Consider the following 23,627-nt stretch of genomic DNA (forward strand, 5'->3'; position numbering starts at 1 on the left):
ACAAACAGTCAGGAAGAAAGATAGCCTAGTGCTCACCAAGTAGCCAGAGGATTCATTTCTGAGCTTGCTAAGGCCACTGGCCATCCCAGACAGTAAGCTTGCATGAAGAGAGGCTTGCTGGCCACTCAGGAGGCTAACCAACGGACAACCATTTATTGAGAGACTAGTGTGTGCTGACAGATTTTTGCCCTCATGAAATCTACACACTAGGTTGAATGTGGTAACTGGGGGCAGGGGTGGGTAGTGGAGAGACATAGTCGCAGAAAACAATCTGAAACACAAATACTGAGGGTACCATTTCCAGAAAATTCACGTCACAGCTGTACAGAAACTGAGCTGGAAGTGTAGGAGAGGAGAAACACGTTAGAGAGGCCATCCAGGGTTCTGATACTGTGGTCCAAGCAAACAACAGCAATGAGAGGAAAGGGGGAGGTTTGGCCCTGGATGCTAAGAAATGATCCCTCCTGCTCATCTCCCACTGTCGCCTGTAGGAAACCTCTTTAGTCCCTTCAAAGGCAGCTACTTCAAGGAAGTAAAAATCCTCCCTACTGTCTAGAAACCTTTCACCTTGTTTAGACTCAGTCTGTGAGGCTAGAGCCAAGCCTTCCTGAGCTTAACAGGATTTCTGTTTCATCATATTAGGATATAAATGGACTGCACTTGGCCCTGCTGGTCAGTTCTTCCAAGGTAGAAGATTCACATGGTATTAAAACCCACAGTTTATGGTGAGGATCTGTGAATTCCATTAAAAAAAAAAACCAACCCAGAATATTTAGCTAAGTGTTTCCATCAGAGCATCCAGTTGGTTCCAATTTGCTGTTAGAAGACCTCAGATTCATGAATTAAACTTGGACAAAAAGTATTTGTGTTCTATTTCATAACAAGGTTCAGAAGGGTGCCCTGGGATGGTGAATGGCTCTTGAAAATCCATGCTCACTACTAGGAAGAAAACAGAAGGGCCTAGCCTACCACGTACTGGTATATACTTGATAGATTTATTACATATTTAATAAAACTCTTAGACGTGATTGGTTTGGTCTTTAAAGAAGAGCTGGATGTCTGACATTCTGTTTAGTACTTTGTGTGCTTTGCCTCCTTCAATCTTTCCATCAGCTCCGTGAGCTTTGTACTGCTTGCACCCCCATTTTAGATGAGAAAATTTATCTGAGAGATCAGTTACTTAGAGAAGTGAAAAAATTTACAGACTCATCCAGCCGGTATTGGGCAGAGCCAGGGCTCAAAATAGAGTGCATTGACTCCGTGCGTGCTCATGGGTGCCACGCCATTATCTCCGATATCAACGTTAAGTAATAGTGTTGGAGCATTTACTAAGTGCTAGATGCTTTTCTAAGCACTTTATAAGTGTTAATTTATTTAATCTTTACCACAATCTTGTGTGGTAGGTAATTGCTACTATCCCCACTCCATGGATGAAAACTGAGACCCAGAGTCCTACAACTAGCTAGTATGGAGCCAGGATTTGGGCCGATCCACGGAGCCTAAACACTTTACTGAAGAACTTCACTCCTTAGAGTGGTCCTCCCATTCTTAGACATAGGAAGAAAGGCCAGCGTGATACAGCCATTCTTACAACTGACTCAGGTTTTATTTGACCACACAATTATTTTTAACTGTACAGGCTTCTAAGCTTGGTGAACCAACTGATTTTAAGAAAGTGGGGGAGTTATTCCCACTGCATGAAAACATTTATTTAAACAAGGTACTAGAAACTGCGTGGTCGTCTTACTTGAAAAATGATCATTACTTATCTTTTTAACACCCTAACCTAATTCATGAAAGAACTGGCATCCACTTAATGTCACTGTTCATACAACTCAGCTGATTTCATAATAAAAGAATAGTTCAAAGTGGTCACTTTTGCCTCTGAGATGGTCATGTTTCCCACACCAGCAGTGATGTGCATTTCTTACAGCATGAACCTGTTCACCAGGACGACAAAGCCTTTAATGGATGTTAATGAGATGTGTAATAAATTTCTTTATTATTCTTCCGTCAGACCAACTTGATAATTCATTGCCACAAAGAGGGAGTATGATTCAGGGTACTGTGGTTTCCCTGAAACCTAACCAAAAACAAATAAAACCATCAAAGCTAAAAGAATGCCCAGGGAACTGAAACACATATCAAAAGGACACATAAGAGAATTAAATAGCGAGGTTTTAAGTATGCTTTAGCATACCTGAAGTTAGGGCTGGATTTACAGTTGTATCAGCTCCTCTCTTTGCAGCCAAAGGAATAAAAGCTTAGGAGAAGCATATTTCAAATATGTGCCAACGTATTTGAAATACGAAGAAAGTTGTTGGTCTCTGTTCACTTTCTCTATAAATTACAGGCAATTTTTGACACTAGCTTTATCAAGTGTACTGCCAGGAACTTAATATATTTGTAGTCACCTGGACTTTTCGATATAACTGATATCCATATCTGTACACTGTAGTGACTAAGGTGTTCATTTCCAGGCTATTCAATTACCCATTTTTCCTTTGGCTGCCCAAGATTCCTTACAGTGGAACATTCTGCACTTGGCCTCCGGGAAAACATTTTGCCTAGATAGGAGTCATAGCTCTTCCCCTGTTTAACTTTGTTGGTCTCCCAGCCACTGACCCCAGCTCCTAATGTCCTGAATAATTAACAGCCATGCATAATAATTAGAAGGTATATTAAAGCACAGAAAATGCTAACCTGTGCAAGATCAAGGTTTGGATTCAGTGAAAGGGACTCAATCCATAAATCCATTATTTAAAATTTTGGTTTTGGAGGAGAGGATATGGTAATACTCCAGATACCTGTAGTACAGGGGTCTGGGGAAGGAGACCCCAGCCAGTCCCTGTAGAGAAAGGATAGGGCTGGGAGTCAGAAAGATTTTATCAGCTTAGCATTTTCCACTGCCTCCTCGGTGCCTAGCCCTGTGTTGGGCACCGAGTTGTATAAAAAGTTTAACTGATACTCCTCCCTCTTCAGTGGTTTAGTCTGTGTCAGAGGAGGAGAAAGGACAGAGCCAGTTGACAAACTGTCAGTAATGAATGAATTGCAGGGGCACGCAGGGCTGTGACCCGAGTCGTTTTGTCTGTGTGAGCTGGGAAAACTAGTGCCGAGCTGAGCTTGGTCCGGAAGCTTAGCAAGTATTAGGTGTTACGTGGTAGGTGACTCAGGAGGGGGGCTTGGAGGATGGCGGTATAGATCTGTCTGACCAGAGGCAGATATTTACAAGGAAAAGAGAGGACATGAAGAACAGAGATAAGGTTTTGGCTTTATCTCATAACAACCAATGAGAAGCCACAGAACGTGTGTGAAAAATACAGTGACCTGTAAATAACATTTTATTCCCACCATTATTTAGGTATATGAACAAAATGTTCTATACTTCAGTCCCTTCTCTGAACTCAGACAAAACGTTTCTCTTTAGACAGAAATCCTTCTCTGGCCTTTCCTCTGATCAGCTGTGTAGAAAAAGTGCTTATTGAGAGGGGAAGATCTAGTCCAAAAAGGGAAGGCTGTTTTGATTATTAAAGAAAAAGAGTATCATCCTGGCCAGGAGGTCCAGTTGGTTGGAGCATCATTCCATACACCAAAAAGTTGTGGGCTGGATTCCCGGTCAGGACACATACTGTTGGGGTGTGTGAAGGAAGCAACCTATCAATGTTTCTCACATCACTGTTTCTGTCCCTCACTGATGTCTGTCTGTCTCTCTCACCTCCTGCCCCCCTCTCTCTTCCCCTTCTCTCTCCTTTCTTCTCTCTCTCTCCCCCCTTCCTTTCTCTCTAAAATCAATAAATATATCTTCAGGTGAGGATTAAAGAAAAAAGAGAAAGAGTATTTTAATCTTTCCCTCTGTGCCCAGTTTTAAGGTCTACTTGTAAGACCAGTTTTTCCCATTTCATTAGACTCAGATGGATGAAATGAGCAGTGAAGCTCAAAAAATATAAGTGCACTTTGAATTGTGTGGCTAATGGTTCCCTTTGTTTTCTTTTATTCATACCACTCATTGGCTGGAGGCTCCTGTAACACATTAGGGGTCTGTGTCTTTCCAACCCTTTTAAACTCAGCCACACACCACTTTCTAAAACATGAAACCCAAGCTCCAACCTTGTTCACACCTTAGGTAGGCAGATTAAACTGCAGTGATTATTATTTTTTCATCAAAGAATTATGTCTGTCACAGAAGTGAACCATAATAGTTAGAGGATAATTATGCTTCCTTTTCTCTCTGTTTGTGTTCATTTTCCAGGACTGATTTTTCTGTTGCTTCCCTTAAAGAACACGAAGGTCTGTTGGAGGCATTTACGTTGGCTGCATGTTCATAAAAGTCTTCAGTGTATAGTGAACCGTATCACGTTAATTTATCTGTCTCTGCTACACCATGTCTTTTTGTGTCGACAAAACTGAAAATTCACTTTCCCTCACCCGGTTGGAGCATCAGGATAATTGATTGTTACCAGTCTGGGCTGTTAGTAGACAGGGTAACACCAGTGCCTCTAGAGAACAGGTGAAAACTAAACTCTGTCCCCCGAGGCCAATGAAATAGCTGTTTGGTCCCTTGTGTGAAACTTCCTAATAACTTAACTGGGCAGCCTCTGGGTCCCTGGAGGGTTTCTCCACAAGAGTATTCCCTCTCTTTGTTAAGATTGCTTATTAAAAATGATTTTATAATGAAGTTGCCTCAAATAGCAGCTCTTTTCCTGGTTGTCCTTGAAGCTGTGGTGAAGAATCTTACAGACAACTGTCTAGGGTTTTCCTCCTTGTTAAAAACTTCTCTCTTACCACTATTACTCTTGATTTTTAAGGAGACAAAGTCTAAATGACACAAGTCCCACTCCAGTTGATTATGTCACTTAAAACCCTGTGCAAGGCATTACTGGTAGTTTAGCTTGTCATTTGGGCTCAGGAATCCGAACTGATCTACATGGATTGAGGACATTTAAGTCTGCGATGGGAACAAGGCTCTCAGGCTGCCCTGGGAAAGCGGCTGCCAAGGAAGCCTGCAGCTAACTCTGCCCCCAACTGCATCAAAACAGTGGTTTCCAATTACCTTGTATCTTTGGTCCTAGATTTATCCTGCCTGCAAACTAACTACTTTTCTGCTATAAGGGACTGTCATAAAGAGGCATCAAATAATAAAAAAAATGAGTATTATGTTTGCTATCCATGCACTGTATAAATTCAAAGATTTCTAATAAAGGTAGTCAAGTAAGAGGGGAAAAAGTCAGTTTTTTGTTGTTGATCATCAGCTTGGCTTTGGAGCATGGAAAGAGTTTCAGTGTGCTGGTGTGTTAGAAGACAACAGAGCCATTGTGGGTGAGACTCACCATTGGACACATCTGCCTCAGACTCGCTCACCCAGCGGCCAGGCTACTCAGGAAACAACAAACCACGTAAAGTTGTTAGTGACAGATTGAGCTTGAAATACTTTTTTAACTTAAGGCTTATCAGGCAGTAAATCTGCAGAGCAGAGTTCTCAAGATGCAGCTTGGCACTCCTCTGGCTTTGCTGTGTGACTACAGCACAACACCAGTGGGAGGAGGGACCGTTGGGAACATTTTAGTGGAGAGATCAGAATCTTTTCTAGTGGTATGAAGAATTATCGTTTGCTAAGCACATACCGGGGCTAAATTCTGATCTCCGAGACCGGGCATATTAGAAAAGACTACCTTTATTCAGCATTTCCTGCTCTTCCCTCCCTCAAAAGAAAAAGAAGAAAGAAAAACTATAGACTGCTCTAGAATTCCACTGTCCACAGGATCGTCTTGTTCTACTTCCTTAATAGCCTTCTAGAGTCTTCCAGTGCCTGAGGAGTCGAAACTTCTTAGTATTCAAGGCCCTTCACAATCTGTTCTTTATCTTTCCACTGTTCTTTCCTTGACTTTCACTGTGCTAGCAGTTTTTCCCATCTCAGTGACCAGTTCCTAGAAGATTCCATGCATGGGCAAGCCCCAGTGCCTTTGCTTCTCCTGCATCTTGTTTGTCTTGGAATGTCTTACTGCTCTCCCAAGGGCTGACACAGACCATGCAAAGTGGGTTGCATGCACCCATCATGCAAAGCCTCCTCCAACCCCATCTTGTCAATTGCTGCAGGTCCTGCATCCACATCGTTAAGAGGACAGTACAGAACATGTATTGTGGAATAGTGATTGTTTGTGCAACTTTATCCCACTGGGTATGCCTTAATCATCTTTGAAGCCCTTGGACTTAGTGCAGTGATTGGTATCTACTGTGTGCTCATTTAATATGTATAGGTTTTAAATAAGTATATGTGTTACCTGTGTACATACACAATTCTATGACCAGTTTTCTTACACAATTGAGTCTGGGAAAAAATAATAATTTTTCCATTGTTAACAGCTTTAAGGAAGAACAGATTTATTATTTGAAACTATATTGTGAGACTTGTGCTATATTAGCTTGGAAGCCAATATGGCATCTCAAAGGGCTTCTGGATGTCTGGCTATTTATTTACCACATGTATGTTGAGCCTTAGGTTTAGAATGGATCTCTTTAAAGTTTCCTTTAGCAGTTTGTAAGATATAAGTTAGCATCTCATCCAAAAGATTTAAAAATACTTGTTTATCATTCTAAAGATGAAGAATGCATTATTTTTCTGAGTGACTTCTTTAATACCATGTGTTTGTATTATTAGTACAAGATTTTATGAACCAGATACTCAAATTTATATAGTAAAATAGAGACATTTTCAGTTACCATTGGTATCTATTTACATGTACAAGAGAAAACTACCTACTAGGGAAAAGAATTGGCTGATCTTCCCAAGAATGGAGGACACTTTCTATCAAGGGAGATAGTCTGCATTTGTCCAATCTGCAGAGGAAATAGGATCCTCATGTGTTAAAGGATTTGGGAAGTAGCTGTTCTGATAGCCGTGGTGTCCTTACTGAATTCTAAGGGGAAATCTGGCGAGGTTCGGCATTGATTTGTTCCAAGTAAGCACACATGACATCGCCATGTCTGTCTAGTCTGGAATGTAGGTGTGTCCCCTCGACTTAGCAGGGATCAGTGATTTCAAAGCTACTATCCACTTCAGAAGCAGCTGCTCGGAACCATGGTTTCTTCTGCTTTTCCAAGGAATCTTCTGTCTTTGCAGCCTCATGTGCAGCTTCCTCCCTACTTTTGTTTGTAACTTTTGCTGGAGTCAAAACAAGAGGAACAAAATTATCCCCTGTAGTATCAATTCCTTGAGTGGAAACCATGCTTATAAATGAGAGGATGAGATGTGACCCAATAAAAGAATCTATTTTTATTTTAATTTTAATTTATTTCCTGGTGGCCTTTTATGCCTCCTTAGGCGATGACCTAACCAATTCTATCTTCACACTGCTTTTTTTTAATTTTCAAGGTCAAAAAGCACTTTGGAATTATTATAATAGGAGAATAAATGCCCTTTGCTTATAGTGCAAGTCTGTCTCTTCACATGAAATTTAAATCCTAGGTTTCTCGGCTTCACAATAGTTCTTCTCCCATTAGGTATTTATTAGCAAACTGAATGAGAACAGGATGAAGTAAGAAGACCTTCTGGGACTCTGGGGTTGGTGTTTGATGGAAACGTCATCTCTCGTAGCCTCTCTCATCCCTTTCCTTTCTCTGGCAGAGTCTTTAGTAATGCAGTGAGGGGCGCTGTCTTCATTTTGTGCAGCCATTTCACATGGGCAGGTGCCATCGAAGCACAAACCATCCCAGAAGGCAGCTCCAACTATGGTTTTCAGGTTGAAAAAGGAAAAACTGTTACACCATCACACACACCTACACACCACCATCTCCCTACTGCTCCCCCCACCCCATAAAGAGAGTTCCGACTAATAGTTCTAAATCAGAGAACTTTCCATGGCCTGATTGGGGGAAGTTACCAAATCCTGCGTAGAACTGAGGTCATTTGAGAGACAGGAAAATGTTCTCAATTTCATTATGGGAGCCACTGGGAGACAGTATCATTTAGAAGAATATGTTTTTATTGCCCTAAATTGTTTTACCTGAGATTCCATTGATGTGTTTCTCTTAAGTTAGATTTCTAATGAACAATATGACCAATATGGGTCCCATTCTCACAGGCTCTCCTAGTGCTTAAGCTACCTTTTAATGGCCAGTGAGTTCTTATTCATTCCATCCCAGAGTGTCCCTTACGAGGAAGAGTCCTAGAGGGTTGAGCTAATAAGCCCCTGAAACACAGAAGAGCCAACTTCCAGCATTCTGCAAATGGCCAAAGCGTCTCCGTACGGTCCAAGATTCTTCTACATGAAGGCAATAGTAAAACTTCATCCTAAAGTTATATGATCACCATTAAGTGAGCTCACCGTGCCATTCTAGACCTAGAAAACTTCTGGAAACACCCCTGTGTGCATAAAGGCTAGGCTGGGTCTACCTCACACTAAATAAAGCAAAATTCTACCATACTCTCCTCTAAAAATTCATCATTATTCCTAATTTGCCACTCCACTAAAGTATCTATAAATAAATGGCCATCTTAGATCAGGTCCCCAGAGAGGAGGCTCTGAGACGCCGGGATTTGGACGCAGAAAGCTGACTGGGGAGTGCTCTTAGGAACCACACCTACGAGGGGTAAAGGAAGCTGGACTGGGCAGAAGGGGAAACAGGTCATCCGTTGCAGCCCGAGTTCAGCAGATGCCACAGAGAGATCAGAAGCAGGGGTGTTTCTGGAGAGAAGTCCCAAATCAAGGCAAGGGGGCTGAAAGTTTTGCCCTGTGTCAACTAGGCACTGGATACCAGCTGCCTCAAGGGAGGAGCATAATCTCAGACTGTGCAGCTCCTTTTAGCTCAAGGCAAATCTCAGGGGTGAGCCATTGGTGGTCAACACTCCAGGTCCCAGGGGGGAACACGGGCCTGGGTCCTGAAGGGAGGGCTCTGGGCAGCACACCACAGCATCGCTGCAGGGGCCACAGTGGACATTAAATTTAACTGTCGTGAAAAACATGGTTTCTTTATTTGAAACGACACACATTTTATTGCTTAGGTAGGATTTAAACTAATAAGATATATGCTTGGCCTCAGCATTGTGGTAGACCAGAATTGCAAATGCTGAAAAAAACAATTTTTTCTGTTGAATAAGTTTCTTCGTTAGAATTTCTGGCCCTGGATACATGCATTATAAATCATATGTGTGTGCAGTTCCATGCAATGTTTTATTTTTCCACATATGGACATTCCAGGGAGTTTACACATTTTTCTCAATTACAAAAAAATTACTATTTCCTTGTCTTTGAGCTCATGTCACATGTATTCATATAGAATCAAAGAGAATGCTTGCAAGAGGAACACAGTACACATTACTTCTCAGATTTTGACAGCCTGCTACTGTCTTATAATTGAGATACAATTTCTGAAATACTTTTCAGGGCTTATGTATGTACATAATGTCTCCCTTTTTAGTGGTTTATGGGACTCCATCCTTATTTTGCCTATTAGCAATTACTTGCAAATGAACTGGGAATTAAGCTGGAGATTACTGGGGCCTGTCCAAGATGAGAGCCATCCCGAGCCAATAATCCCTTCCCTCAGTGACTGTCATATAAAAAAAAAGCTTCTCAGTAGTAATTAGTGATAATGTACAGAACAAATTTTAGTTTTTAGTTTTATTTCTCAAAGTCTTGACGTCACCTGTGATTTGGTGAAATTTGACTTCAATTTTACTCCTAAGAATGAGAAAATCCATCCAAAGTGTCTTCACGAAGTATTTATTAAAAGGAGAGAAAAAAACTAAGTGTTTTGACTCTTTCTTTCTTGAGTCAAGAAAGTGTATCTCCCCAACATTCTGAAGCCCCAAGTTTCTCTTCATGTGTTTCTGAGATTTTCACAGGTTAGTACTCCCCTCTTCCCTCCAGAACCAGCAGCTCCAGGCACCTGGCAGCGCTGAACACGGACTTACCAGTTTCACAGATGCTGAAGGTTCAGCCAAATATCTGAACCTGTACAGCTCAGATAGAGTCGGGGTTTATCTGAATGGAATTCAATCTTCATGGCTTTCCAGGGTCTAGTTTCTGTGCCTCTGCCTTGGAAAAAGAGGGGCCCCTTTCAGGTTGATAGTGAAGTTAATTCAGATTGTTCTTTCCCTTATTCAAAGAGAATTAATAGAGTAGAAAAACCCTTTACCCAGCCTAAAAGCTTCCATGGTTCCAACAGCTCCTACCTGGGAAAATCCCCAGCCATTATTTTGGAGATCCCTGTGTCTGAGCCCTAGTGAAAGGAATTCTGAAGCTGCCCATTGCCACCAATATCTTGATCAGTCTGCCCTGGTTATTACCATAATAATTACAAGGTCCTGACAGCAGCTTTTCAAGTGGCAAAATCTTTGGTAGGACAGTAACTCCTGTAACTCACACTTGGGAGAAGAATTCCATGTATGCTGTATCAAGTAACCCATCTAAATTTGCCATTTCACAGAATATGTCTGACCCAACCCATCCAGTTGCAGGCATTGTGCAACCACTCTTCTTTACATGCGCTGATAGATAGTGCAAATTAGAGTGGTTTTTGAAATCTAAAGGTAGCTAATGAGCTGACATGTAAAGTAATTGCTATTTTCAATGGACAGAATGAATTTACTTCTTAATTTTTTCCTGAAAAAAGATCTATTTTTTTCTTCTTCTTTTCTTCTTTCTTTTTTTTTTTTGCCAGAATTTCAGTGAGTGATTCACAGTACTGTCAATTACACACCCTTATTATGTATTACAGCCACCAGGCAGCTATCCAGGAAAACACAAGTCTGAAAATGCTTCTGTTTTAAGACAACTGCATTCATGGTTGCTCCTCCTGTGGGCATGTGCAGCAGGCAGGAAGCCTCTGCTTTCTTGCCAAGGAAAGGGATGAGGCCTTACCTACTTTATCTGGATTAAATAGCCACCCCAACATCTTGAGCTCTTGATCCCGTGCCTAGACACGGGGCTTGGTCTGGGTTTCTGAACCATCTTAGTTTTTGTGTTTCAGTATGTGTTACAAAACACGGGCTGGTGTTATAAAACAGTGTTTCTCGTTATGAGTCACAGCAGTGCCTGTGTGTTAGCAGGGAGGCCTCATGGAAGCTGAATGGAGAAACTGTTCACCTTCCCCCTTCCCGAAAGTCTGAGTCTGTGACAGTTCAGGGCTCTTAGTCCGATTTACAAAGCTGACCATTTGTTGCCTTGTTCAGCCAGATGCCTCTTTTTTGAAGTGCAGAGGAAGCTCCAACTGAAAGTGGTCCGTTTGCCACTCAGCTATTGTACAGTCTAGGAAATTCAGCTGCTAGGGTGTGTCAGATGTTTTTTTTTTTTTCCTGGGAATGTTAAAAAGTTTCACAAACTATCTCAAAAGCGTACAGTTAAAGTTGCCTAAATTATTTCTGCATTTGAGAATTACTTGCTATTTTTCCAGTTCTGAGACTTAAACTGTATTTGTATCTGATTCACAGACTCAAAACTTTTAAATAATGAAATCTTTAGTAGCAATGAAATTGGCCTTCACATTTTTTTGTTCCAGATACATTGTGTGTAAGTAATGTTAGCATCTAAAAGAAATATTTAAAAGACAAAGGATTGTGTATAGGGTGAAATCAGTTTCACATCTGTATTTGTTTAGATGTTGATTCAAGCCAAAGACTTCAAAGAAAAGTAGATGACTGATGGACTGGTGTTTTAGATGATGTTAAGAAATTATTTTTAAAATATTGTCAGGTATAATAATGGCATGGTAGTTGTTTTAAAAAAAACTTTATAAGTTAGAGATGAATACTGAAGGAGTTGTGGGTAAAATGACAAGATGTGTGAGATTTACATTAAAATGTTCCATAAAATAAGTATATTGAGTGGGACTGGGAAGAGGTGAAGCCAGAATGTTGTGAAGCATTGTTTTATCCGGGGCGGGGGCGGGGGGGGGGGAGGCCGCTGTATGTGAAATGTATTATACTGCTCACTTTTTGTATAAGGTTGATATTTTTGATGGATTAACTTTTCTTTACCATCTTGTTGTCTATGACTTTTTAAATGATTATTTTTCCATTGGAGGTTTGACCACTTGGATAATTAGTGTTCAGTGAGAAACACATGATACCAATGAGTGTGTCAGCTTCAGGAAGTTGACGGTGATCCCTTAAACTATGTGAAATCTGTACATTGCTCTCAAGATTCTGATTAATTGTTAGCATACATGTAAGAAGACCTTTTTGTAATAAGGTTCCTGCACCTTCATTTCAGCTAGGGAAAAAGGTGGGAACATTAGTTGTTCTGGTTTTGCAGTCTTTCATTATCATGGGCATAAAGGCCATAGTAGGATGAAGACATGTCTCAGGGAGGTATAAAGTATCTTATTCCAAGTTCCACTTGCTTCTACAGAAGTGGAAGCAAGACTGGAACCCTTCGAAACCGGTACCCTTTTCGCCTCTGCCATGCTACCTCAGTCTCGTCCTTTAAAATACTCATTAACAATCTCCTCCCTGGGGATCAAAGCAGTTTTCTAAATCCAGACCGGTGACTGCGTGTCAGATGTTCATTCCAAGTAGTGTGGCCCCAAATTATCTTTTCTTTTATTGAACACTATTTCCAAGTTGTGTGAGAAGTCCCAGAAGTGATCGTTTTTAATTCTGTTCTTGTTAATGCTCTGCAGCAGGTTTGCTGCATGTTCTTCCTCCTCTGCCTTCCATAGACTTTCTGTCAGGGACAGGTCAATACACTCAAGTGACAGGCTGGGCTGACGGCAGGACTCACTCCGCTAAGGGATTCTGCAAGGACCGTCAGCCTCCTCCAATGCCTTTCCCAAGGCCTCTTGTAAAGTAAGCTGAAATTCCAAACATCACAATTGAAAATGGTATGTTTTTTCTTCAAATGGAAACAATGGATCCTGTTTAGCATTTGTGGCCCAAATCTTTTGAGCACAAACATCCCTGCTGAATTTTCTCCTTGTTACACTGTACTTAGTAGCAGCTCATTGAGAGAGAGGCCCAGATTGGCATTTATGAGATCATTTTTACCCAGTCTTTTCAAGAGCTTTCCAAAGGGCATGCCTCTGGGTCCTAAAAACATTGTTGTACAAATGGATGAAAAATAGAAACACAGGCAGAGCACTTCGCCCTGTTGGTGTGCTCAGTGGGGACTGAATTTACTGGCTTTGCTCCTCCTCTCCTTCTCTGTCCATTGCTCAGGATTCTGCACTGTTTTGTCCATCAGGTGCCCAAGAAATGTATTCATGTATTCATTTAGGAATTCTCCTGATTTTACTGACCTCTTAATATGTGGAAGGTATGGGGGGTGTAGAGAGGGAAAATATCGAATCTATCACCATCGCCACCCCCTTTCTTATGGAGGAGGCAGAAGTACAGAGACAGAAAAGTACCCACCCGAATGCCTCATCGAAGTGCTTTGGATACAAGTGGGAAGGGAAGAGGTGACAGACATAGGGCCAGCCTCCCACTGGGTGCACCTGGAAATCACCTTGGATGAAGATCTGGCTAAGTAGTGTACCGGAGCATGAAGGAAGAGCCGAAAGTACAGGCCAGGCCAGAGAGAAACAAAACTACGGTATGAAAAGATAGCTAATTTATCTGTGTCCAAGGTAAACCTAATCCTGGAGATTAGAAGAACTCATTTCATCTTCCCCTTTTTTTCTCCAACATACCTTCTAAGAAACATCTACTTAACTCAGAATCCAAGATAAGAATCCTGTAGAGGAGGCTATGATTAGACAGATGAAAACAGGGAAACACTTTGTTTCCATTGCGGGCTCCCAAGGAGAAGTTCTTAAAGGGCCTTACACTCTCACTCAGCTTCTCAGGAATTGGCTTTGTTGTTAGTACAGGGAGTTTTGTTTCATCTCTGGGCCTTCAAATGTAGCAGCCTTCAAAGGATCTGACCTTGATATGGGGGAGGAGTTAGTAACTCATCTAGTCCTTCAGGGGCCCAAGGACTCAGTTTGCCTTGATTTTGTCCATGGAAATATGGTCTGTCCCACTGTCCAAAGCTGTTTGCAGATTTCTGGTTGGTAGTTGTCATGCAGAGAGCCTATTTCCCCTGGGGCTTGGCAGAAGCATTGTAGATAAGTTACAGGGAGGCCCACTGAGACACCACAAAGAAATGAGAAGAGAAGGAGGGAAGGCAGGCAGGAGCAGGAACAGGAGGAAGAGGAAGAGAAACCGTGTGAAAGGCACAGGTGGCTCTGGAGGTCACCCAGGGGCTTCCTTCATGAGCCAACCTCCAACCTGGCAGTCAGTAAAAGCCTTTTACTTCATTCAGGAAACTATAGAGATTTGTGGTTTCTAATATTCACGGTGCTATGTGCCAACCCACAGAGCCAATCCTGCAAGCAACTAGGGCTGCTGACATATGACCCCCTAATTCTCACTAATCCCACTATTCAATGGTCTTTCTATTCTTCTAATTATGCTGAAATAAGAGTCTCTGGTGGGTCATAATCTCTGTTTGCGAATACTTTGTAGTTGGGTTCCAAACCAAGAGCTTCCTCTATCACAGCTTGAGTGTGTCATTGTTACTTTAGAGCGAGCCATGACTGACAGAGAGGAGACAGCCTCCTGGCCCCCTGGGGTGGCAGTCAGTGGACTTATCCTTTACTCGTCTTCCTTTTTGACCCAGTGCCTCTTTTGGTTTGGCTTGCCTGGGCAGACAGAGCTACCTGCCCAGAAGGTCTCATCCAGCATGCATTGTGTGGTCTGGCTTAGTTGTTTACTTTTCAGATCAGATACTCAAATAGCATGTGTGGTGAAATCGTTAACAAAGTTATGGTCCAAGAGCTTGGTGTAAAGGATTCTTGAAAATAGGAAGAAATTCACTATTTCACAAGTTTGATGATTATTGTAAAAAGTGAGAAAATGTCAGGGATCAGCGATTTAAAGTTTCTTTAAATCCCTATCTCTTTTATGGAGTGTGTCTGCTAACTCCGTGTCATGATTTTCTATGCACATGTGTTATCTCCACGGCTAGGGTGTAGTGAACACCTGGAAAGCAAGATTGGCGTCTGTTTACTTCTCGTAGCATCATCGAATGAAAGCAGGCGGATGGGGATGCACATTAGACTGGCACTCGGGAGGCCTGGGCCCTCGGCCTGAGCCTGCCGTTTCCCAGGCCACGCAATCTGGGCAGCCCCTTCTAGGCCTCAGCTTTCCTCACCTGCAAAGTGAGGAAGCAGGACTAGATGATCCCCAAGGTCTCCCCCTTCTTAAATTACGATTCTAAGAGCCAACCAGAGCTTGAGTTGGAAGAACAAGTTATTTTCAGTCTTTATCATTAATGTTTTTTCTGTTCCTCCATCTCAAAAACAAATCACTTAAACTGCTCCATGTTGGTAGTGGGTATTGATTTTACCTCTGTGATAAATCTAAAAGAATCCTGAATGAGAAGTTACTGTAAATCACTAATATAACCATTACATGTTAAGTTCCTCAGGGGAGCTATTCTTCAATCAACCAGAATGGCTTAATTTATTTTCCTTTAAATTAAAAGACTGGCACAAATTAAACCAGGGAGAGGGCCCTGGAAAAGAGCAGCTGTATCGCTGTGGCCTGCAGTTCCGGTGCCCAGACGTGGGCGGCGTGTTGATAGGTGCGTGTGTCTGTGGGAGGCTGGGGGTGCCCTTCCATGTTCTTCTTTAGTGCCTGTGAGTAAGATCTTATTGAAATTAGTGTCCAGGGAGCCAGAAAAGGCAGAGATACTGGAAGATTGATTTCTGCTGTAGAAGGATTTGGGAAGGAGGTGAGCGGGTCACATGTACACACTGGCTCTGAATGTTCTTCATTCTCCTACTTCCTTGTTGAGTGCTTACTATGTACCAGACATTCATCAAGGTGGTATTATTAGTTAGTTATATTATACAGTAGGGGTGCTTCTTCTTCCCCATCTCCCTGGTGTTGGAATCCTAAGAAGCACCAAACAGGTGTTCTTAAAGCAGTTGGCCTCTAAATGCTGTTTTCATGCCTGTGGCCTCTCCTAGCTGTTTCCAGGAAAGAGCCTACGAGCCCTTAAGAGCTAATACAAAGCTGTGTAGTCCTACACCCGGCTGAGCTTTAAAGAGATACGAGGAGGGACTCAGGAAAACTGGACTTTGTTTATTAAAAAAGTGTGCATTTGTTGTTACATGTTTAAACTTCAGTCCCCTTCCAAGTACTCTCCATTGGATGCAATTCACTCGTAGACACATTTTTCCACTGCTCAAAACAGTTTTTAAATACATTGATTTTTATGCTTTTTAGTGCTTTTGCTGGGTTTTTTTTTTTCACCTCTTCCACATTGGCAAAATGTTTCTCTTTGAGGGCCTTTTTCAACTGGGGAAACAAAAGTCGCTCAGGGTGAAATTGGGTGAATAGGGAGGGTGCTGGATGGGGGTCGTACTGCTTTGGGTCAAAAACAGTGGAGCACTGAGTGTGGTCTGAGCAGGTGCACTTGTTAATCACCCATCGTGCAGTGGGCAAATGCATTGAAAGAGTCTTCAAAAACAATTCACTGAAGCCAATCACAGCCTCTCACAACAACGCCAGCTGGTGCACTGATCCAGATGGGTTCCCAGAACACTCCAGGGAAGCCTGCACTACCAAGAGCCTGGCCCTCCAGAAGAGAATTTCAGGTTTTTATGGGTTTCCCTCCCATATTCCTTTCATCCTCAGAAAGGGCATTTTTTGCCCTGGCCAGTATGGCCCCAGTGGTTGGAGCATCATCCTGTAGCCAAAGGGCTGTGGATTCGATTTCCAGTTGGGGCGCACTGTTTGGGCTGCAGGTCCAGTCTGGGCCTATGATCCCTGGTCTGAGCGTGAACAGAACAACAAAAGAAATGGGGAATTTTTTTAAAGCAAATGTTGCCATGGAAGGTGTACATTTTATTCTGATAATTTCCTTCCTTTACATTTTCAGTTCTTTCAGTAAATATGAATTTGTGAGTCCATCTTCTATGTTAAGCACTAGGCTAAACATAAGAGGTGCAATAAATGCTAAACAAGCTTATTAGTTTTACATTGCTTCTGTAACACATTACTACAGATTTGGGATGTAAAACAACACAGATTTACTCTCTTAAAGTTCCAGAGGTCAAAAGTTCTAAATCAGTGTCACTGAGCTAATCAGGGTGTCAGCAGGGCTCGTTCTTTGCAGAGACTCCAGGGGGACGTCTGCTTCCTGATTTTTCCAGCTCCCGAGCCACCCGTATTCCTTGCCTCGCGGCCCTCTCCTCCCTCTTCAAAGCCAGCAACGTAGCACCTTCTACTCTCTTTCTCTGTCTCGCTGCTTTCACAGTCATGGCACCTTCCGTGTCTTTGCTCCCCTTGCCTCCCTCTTATAAGGACCCTTGTGATTACAGGAGGCCACCAGGATAATCCAGAGTAATCTCCCCATCTCAGAATCCTTTACGCAATCACATCTGCAAAGTCCCTTTTGCCATCTAAAATAACGTAGCCGCAGGTTCCAGAAGTTAGTGGACACCTTGGGGTTAGAAGAGACCATTTTCAGCCCAGTGCAACAAAGTACACAACATTCTAATCTCAGGATGCTTAGCTTCCCGTTGCCTAGCAAGGAACAAATGGAGTAGGTGTTTTTGCTTGTTTGCTTGTTTGCCTTCTTGTTTGTTTCTCATGCTTTATTTCTTTCAGCTATATAGTTTTGGTGGAAATAAATTTCTAAAATATAATATGGGGGAAAATCCTGTTCAATTCAAATTGTGTTAAAATGGAAAAATAAATCTTCCCCTTCTTAAACTCTCCCTTGAAAACAAAACGTCAACTATTTTCAGGGTATCTCTCTACACTGTGGCATTATCCATATTTCAGTATGAGAAGGTTGGAATTTTTATTTGCAAAGGAAAAAAACTAAGCTCCCTCTGTCCTTTGCCTGTGAGAAACTTCAGTCAATACATCTTTATTCAGCAGCTTCTTTGATTAAAATGATAGACATTCTAAATCCCAACTATCCAAGGAGACGGTGTTCATGGGAGAGGAAGAGCAGCAACTTGGCTACAAAGACTGGGGGGTCTCCTGGTAGAATCCATGCTCTTGATGAGATTCGAACTATCCCTAAAGTTTTTTGTAGTTTTAAAAGTTCAAACATGAAAAATGATGCCCCAGGATATCTGAAACATGAATTATAACATTAGGCAAACAAGAGAACCAATTTAGAGAGGGAGGAATCTGGCACAAACAGTAAGAAATAAAGTATCAGAGGCAAAAAAAGAGAGTGAGAGAGAGACAATGTGACTAAAACAGGGCCTCAGGGGCAAAAACAGTTAGTCTTCACCGAAAGTCACCAAAAAAGAATCTCATGAAAGATTCAGAGGCCTCAGAGTCATTATCATGGGGTGACTTATGCCTGTGCCACCAACCTAGACATAATGTGGTTGTGGGCAGGCTACTTAGTCTTTCTGAGTTTCCTCTGTAAAATGGGAATAATAGTCCAGCAGTTCCCCCGCCCCACGACAAGCCACAGTTTCGTTCTCCGTGGTTTCAGTTACCTGAGGTCAAGGACAGTCCAAAAATATTAAATGAAAACACAGTCCGAGAAACAAACAACGTGCCGTTCTAAGTACCAGCAGCTCCAGGAGTTTTTGGCCGTCCAGCTCTGTTCTGGGCTGTGAATCATCCCTTTGTCTGCATATCTGCCCTGGAGACACTCCCTGCCCCTTAGTCACCGGTAGCCCTCTCGGTTATCAGATCAGCTGTCGCAGTACCCACAGTGCCTGTGTTCAGCTCACCTTTATTTTACTTACTAATGGCCGCACAGTGTGAGAGTTAGTGGTGCTGACCATTCAGATATGCCCGAGAGAAGCCACAACGTGCTACCTGTAAGTGAAAAGGTAGGTATGCACCGGATAAAGCACAGAAGCTATGATTTGGTAGTATCCAGAGTTCCAGGTGTCCACTGGCCATCTTGGAACAGATGCCCCACGGATAAGGAGACTGTTTTACGTAGCCGAATATATCGGATCGTGTGGGTCCGGGCGGCTGTTATCTCAGTGCCCAGCAGGCCCATGTGTGGTCAGTAATGACAGTCATTCCGTGACGAGGGTGAGGTTGGTAACCCTCCTTCCATTTAGCTGCTGTTGATAGTCACATTGGCCAAACTGAAGATTCTGTTTTGTAAGGTATACACAATGTGCCTCATGTCCTGAGCACGTTCAAGTGCACAAGCACACACTCTCCTGGAGGATGACCCTGTATCTATGATTCATACATGGCAGCGAATTTTCCAAGCAAACTCAAGCATTTTAACAAGGGTTTGGGATTTGTCTGCAGGCTCACAGGCCATTTCTCTGAGAGAGCTAAAAAAAATTCACTTTCCAAGTAGTTTGTAAACTATAGAAATTAAAGTACTCCGAGTAACATCTCGGGGAAGACATCCGGTGTCGCTCAGATCATGCTCACTGGCTGACCTCGGTGACTATGAAGTGGACGCTGTTGTTGGAAACCTGTGTGCGTATCCCAGTCTGCCATCACTTTCATTGGCAGTTGTCATGGCTCAGTCAGCAGGAGGGCAGGGTGGGACAGTACTGCCGAGCTGGTGAAACACAAAGATGATAGAGGAAGAAAGCGAAAGGCAGCACAGGGAATTTAGATTTGTCTGAAAATAGAATTATTTGTGTAGTGGGAAGTAATTAAACTTATAGTCATGCGGTTTGTGTTCACTGTTAAGTGTTTCAAAATGGTTACATGTGTTCTGTGCCCTCAGCAGAAATGGTATTCTCTACCAACCAGTCGAGTGGAAGGGGAAAAAACTGAGAGATCAGTTTTTTAGAAGGAAAAAAATGAGAAAAAATAATGTCATTTTACTTGACGTCTTCACTAGAGATATCAAGAGGCTGTATCTTGGCATTTTGGAAGGACACGTGTACAAACCACAGAATCATCGAGTTTCCAGATTAGCAGGGAACCTTGCAGTAGCCGGTCCGAACTCCCATCAGTTCCAGGATCCTCCACCAGCACCCAGCTTGAATAGGTAGAAGGTATTCACTTCTTCATTTCTTTCCAAAGCAGCCCATTCTATTTCTGAGACTATCTGGTTTTTAGAAAGTTCTTCTGTCCACTAAGCTGGAAATCTATCTGCCCAGCCTCTGCCTAGTGATCCTAGCCTACCTTTCATGTACTATCACTTCTCTTTACTAATTTTATCATCAGAAAGAGTGGCGCTAAGGTGGGCTAAGCAACTTGTGCATTATTTTATAGTTACAAATGGCAGAACAAGGACTGAAATCCAGGTCTGCCTCACTGCACATCTCCTGTTCTCTCCATATGTCGCCCAGTCCTTCATTCTAGGTAAGAGAAAGGCAGCCTACAATCTCGTACAGGGAACAAGTCATAAAGACCGAGCAAGCTCTGAGCTCAGAGGAGAGACAGATGAATTGGTGCACGCAGTGACAGAGCTGGGCAAAAGGACACCCTCTTCTATCAGGGCTATACTTTCTCAGCCCAGGCTGTGTCTGTGTGGTTACTTTCATGTAGCTCAGATCCCACCACACACAGCTTTCCACCTGGTGACTTGCTTAATAATGACCCATGAAATTCTAGCCCTCAGGACTCAAGCCTGATATTTATGGCTCCCCATATAAACCTAAAGTGGATTACAACTTTATCTCTGTCAGATCTAGGTGACTAAAATGGCTGTTCAAAACTCTGGGAGGGATAGTTGACTTTATGGACACATTGTACCAACTTTATAAAAGATTAGCCTGGGAAGAGGGTGCAGAGAGCTGCTACTTCCAGAAGCCTCCTCCAGTGGAAAGCTTCCCGTATATTTGCATGTATCAGCATTGTGGGACAAGGGAGAAAAGGGAGGAGGCACATGTCGATTTTGTACCATAGGAAAGATGCCTATTTTGTGTCACCAAAATCTATTATATCATAAAGAACAAATGATAGTTATTCAGCATAGGTAGGATGCTTTCTAAGCTCTAGAGTAAGCCAAGTAGATATTTATTTGCTAGGCATATATGTAGTGGGAGATAGCTAAACAGGACCACGGGGCTTGTGGAAGACCTGTGCCTGCAGAAGCATGGATGAACCTTACTGACACCGCCAGAGGCTGGCACCATGTGGCGCTTTCGAGAGGTCAGGTATGTGCATCCCTCAGACGGGACACATCAGGAGATGGCAGCTTCCTCATCTCTTGCCTCTCCACTGAGAACTTGGACCATATGCAAGATGTGGCTTAAACTTTCCCAGCAAGTTCCAATATGCATATTTTAAAAGGAAACTGCTGTATATTTCCATGAAAAAAAGTGGGGACATAGTAATGACGACCAAAGTGGTATAACATTTCCTGCCTTGTGCCCACTCCCTGATCAAAGCTCTTTAGTATTCTTCTCCAGAAGTTTCCCTCCCTTCCCACCAGTCCTACCATTCTGGTTGTTGGGAATGGCATAGCTAGGAGCAGACATGACATGTGGGAAAGAGCTCTGGTGTTAGAGGCAGAGAGACCCAGGTTTGCATCTAAGATATTTGGATTTGTTGGATACGTCACCTCTAAGCCTCAGTTTTCTAATACATCAACTAGGGACAAAAACACCAATCAAAGCATTGTTGAGAGCATGAATGACACTAAGAATGGAATTGGCCTTGGCCAGGAAGCTCAGCTGGTTGGAGCATCTTCCCAATATACCAATGTTGCGAGTTGATTTCCAGTTCAGGGCACATACAAGAATCAACTAATGAGTGCAAAAATCAATGGAACAACAAAGAGATGTTTTTCTCTCTCTCTCTCTCTCCCCCGCCTCAAAAAAAATTGATAAAAATTTTTTTAAGAAAGAAAAGTAATGGGTTTGTACAATAAAATAAGAATATTATTTGCAAAGAGTTGGCATAGTTCCTCCTTTACTCTGGAAGATAATTTGCTTGAAAATCCAACTGTGTACCAAAACCTCCTCCTAAGGGACCTGCAGCAAATTGCGAGCTCCCTCCGGGTGGAAACCTTCGCTGGGGCTCCACAAACAGTGTCTCTCATCTCTGGATTTCTTCCTCCCAGAAAAAGCCTTCTCCTCACAGGCGTGTTCACACCATGAGAAAGCTTTCTCACCCTCTCTCTGTGGAATTTCTGTCTCCACTTTTTGAGCTATCCTCCCCTCAAGGACAGAGCAGTGGTTTGGAAACAAATTCAAACGTGAGTGCTTCCCCTCCCCCAAGCTGGGGATGGGGTGTGCAGGCCTCCTTTTCAGAAGATTTCTCAGTGTGGAACCTGAAGTTGGAATGCCCTCCTGAGGTTGATGTATAAAAGCCAGCAGCATAAATAGGAGCTAAGGCTGAAGTAAGCATAAATGTTCTCGAACAACTTCAATAGAGAAAGGCTTGTTTGATCCTTTCTAAACTTCCTGAAACTGAGCTGAATATTTGTTTGTTTTGTGGTAGCTCAATTTTTTTTTCAGGCCTTGTAGTGCATGACTGTTGGTTTCTCAGTTTAAAAGGAAAGTGCTTTTCTCAGTAATGATGCTCTGTTGTGAACTCGGCAATACCCACTTCTAAAGGCCATAAAGATAAAGTTCTGCTAACTCTTAGGACTCAGCAGATAAAGGATGTGGCCAGCTACCACCTCCCCGAGTCATTTGGTACATATACTGAAAAGGGTGTGAACAGAAAGTTTCTAGATTTATTTTCACATTGAAGATCTGATCCCACAAGGGGAAAATGTCAACAGAAATGACTATGCAAATATGATTAAATAGCATTTTGACCTTTCAATTGCCAAAGAAACAAAGGCCATGTTAAGGTGACTTTGCTATTCCATTGTTTTTTTTGAGGAGCCTACTGGCAATTAGCACTATGTTTATCCTTTTACTATTTGGGGAACTCCAGTTCCACTGATGCCCAGTCCAAAATAGATGGACAGACCAAGTACAATACATGGAGAACACGCCCAGGAGCCAAGGAGGAGGTTGTTTGCAGAAGAGGTGAGCTCTTCCTTTCTGGGAGATGAGTATCAACATCGAACCAGCATGTGAGATTAAGCTAACTGACAACTCCTAAGACAGAATGTTCTGAAGTTGGAAGAGCCAAGAAGTGGCATGTCAGGGCTGAGGTGCTTGGCAGAGTCTTCCGATACATGGAGAGTGTTTTTCTATACCTTGTCTCCCAAACGCTAACCTTCCCAGGCTCTGGGTGTCCCAGGGCCCCTCGCAGTGTGGGAGACAGCACTTGCGGTTATGACAGCAATGGTCAGGCCTCCTCTCTGCGGCCTGTGAACACACATTTGCCATGCGTCAGATGCAATAATCGTATATGCCATGGATTTCTTTTTTTCCTGGAAGCAACTGGAAACCAACCGAGTGACACTTAAGTCCTTCACCTGCTGCGTTACTGTAGCCAGTGGGCAAGAGCCAGAGTGGTACCAAGAAGGGCCCTCATTGGAACAGCCGCAGGGGTTATGGGCTCTGGCTTGGAATGGAATGTTATATACTATGTTCAGAGTCATGGCAACTTGAACTTGGCAACCATATCTGCTTCTGAGATTACAAGTGCCTCACAGCCAAGTGCACCTGTGACAAGAGTTGACCTTGGAGTGGGGTATAGATTGAGAAACCTCTCTTTTATAGCTAACGATTCATTTGAACTCTAACAGCTGGCAGTTTGGTGGCAGTTTCAATGTCAGAATTACCTGGCACTGCTTGCCGCCCTCCACATATTGAATAAAGGGTCCATATGGAAT

The 23,627-nt window shown here is 42.7% G+C and overlaps 1 protein-coding gene across 2 annotated transcripts in view; it reads left to right on the forward strand.

Annotated features, from left to right (window-relative positions):
* The window catches only part of RORA (RAR related orphan receptor A), a 695,618-nt gene that overhangs the window by 522,908 nt on the left and 149,083 nt on the right, over positions 1 to 23,627 (forward strand). The gene's annotated exons all lie outside the window — the stretch shown is intronic.

Source organism: Artibeus jamaicensis, unplaced genomic scaffold (assembly GCF_021234435.1).
Source record: "Artibeus jamaicensis isolate MK-2021 breed Jamaican fruit bat unplaced genomic scaffold, CSHL_Jam_final contig_548, whole genome shotgun sequence".
In the NCBI taxonomy this organism is placed as follows: domain Eukaryota; kingdom Metazoa; phylum Chordata; class Mammalia; order Chiroptera; family Phyllostomidae; genus Artibeus; species Artibeus jamaicensis.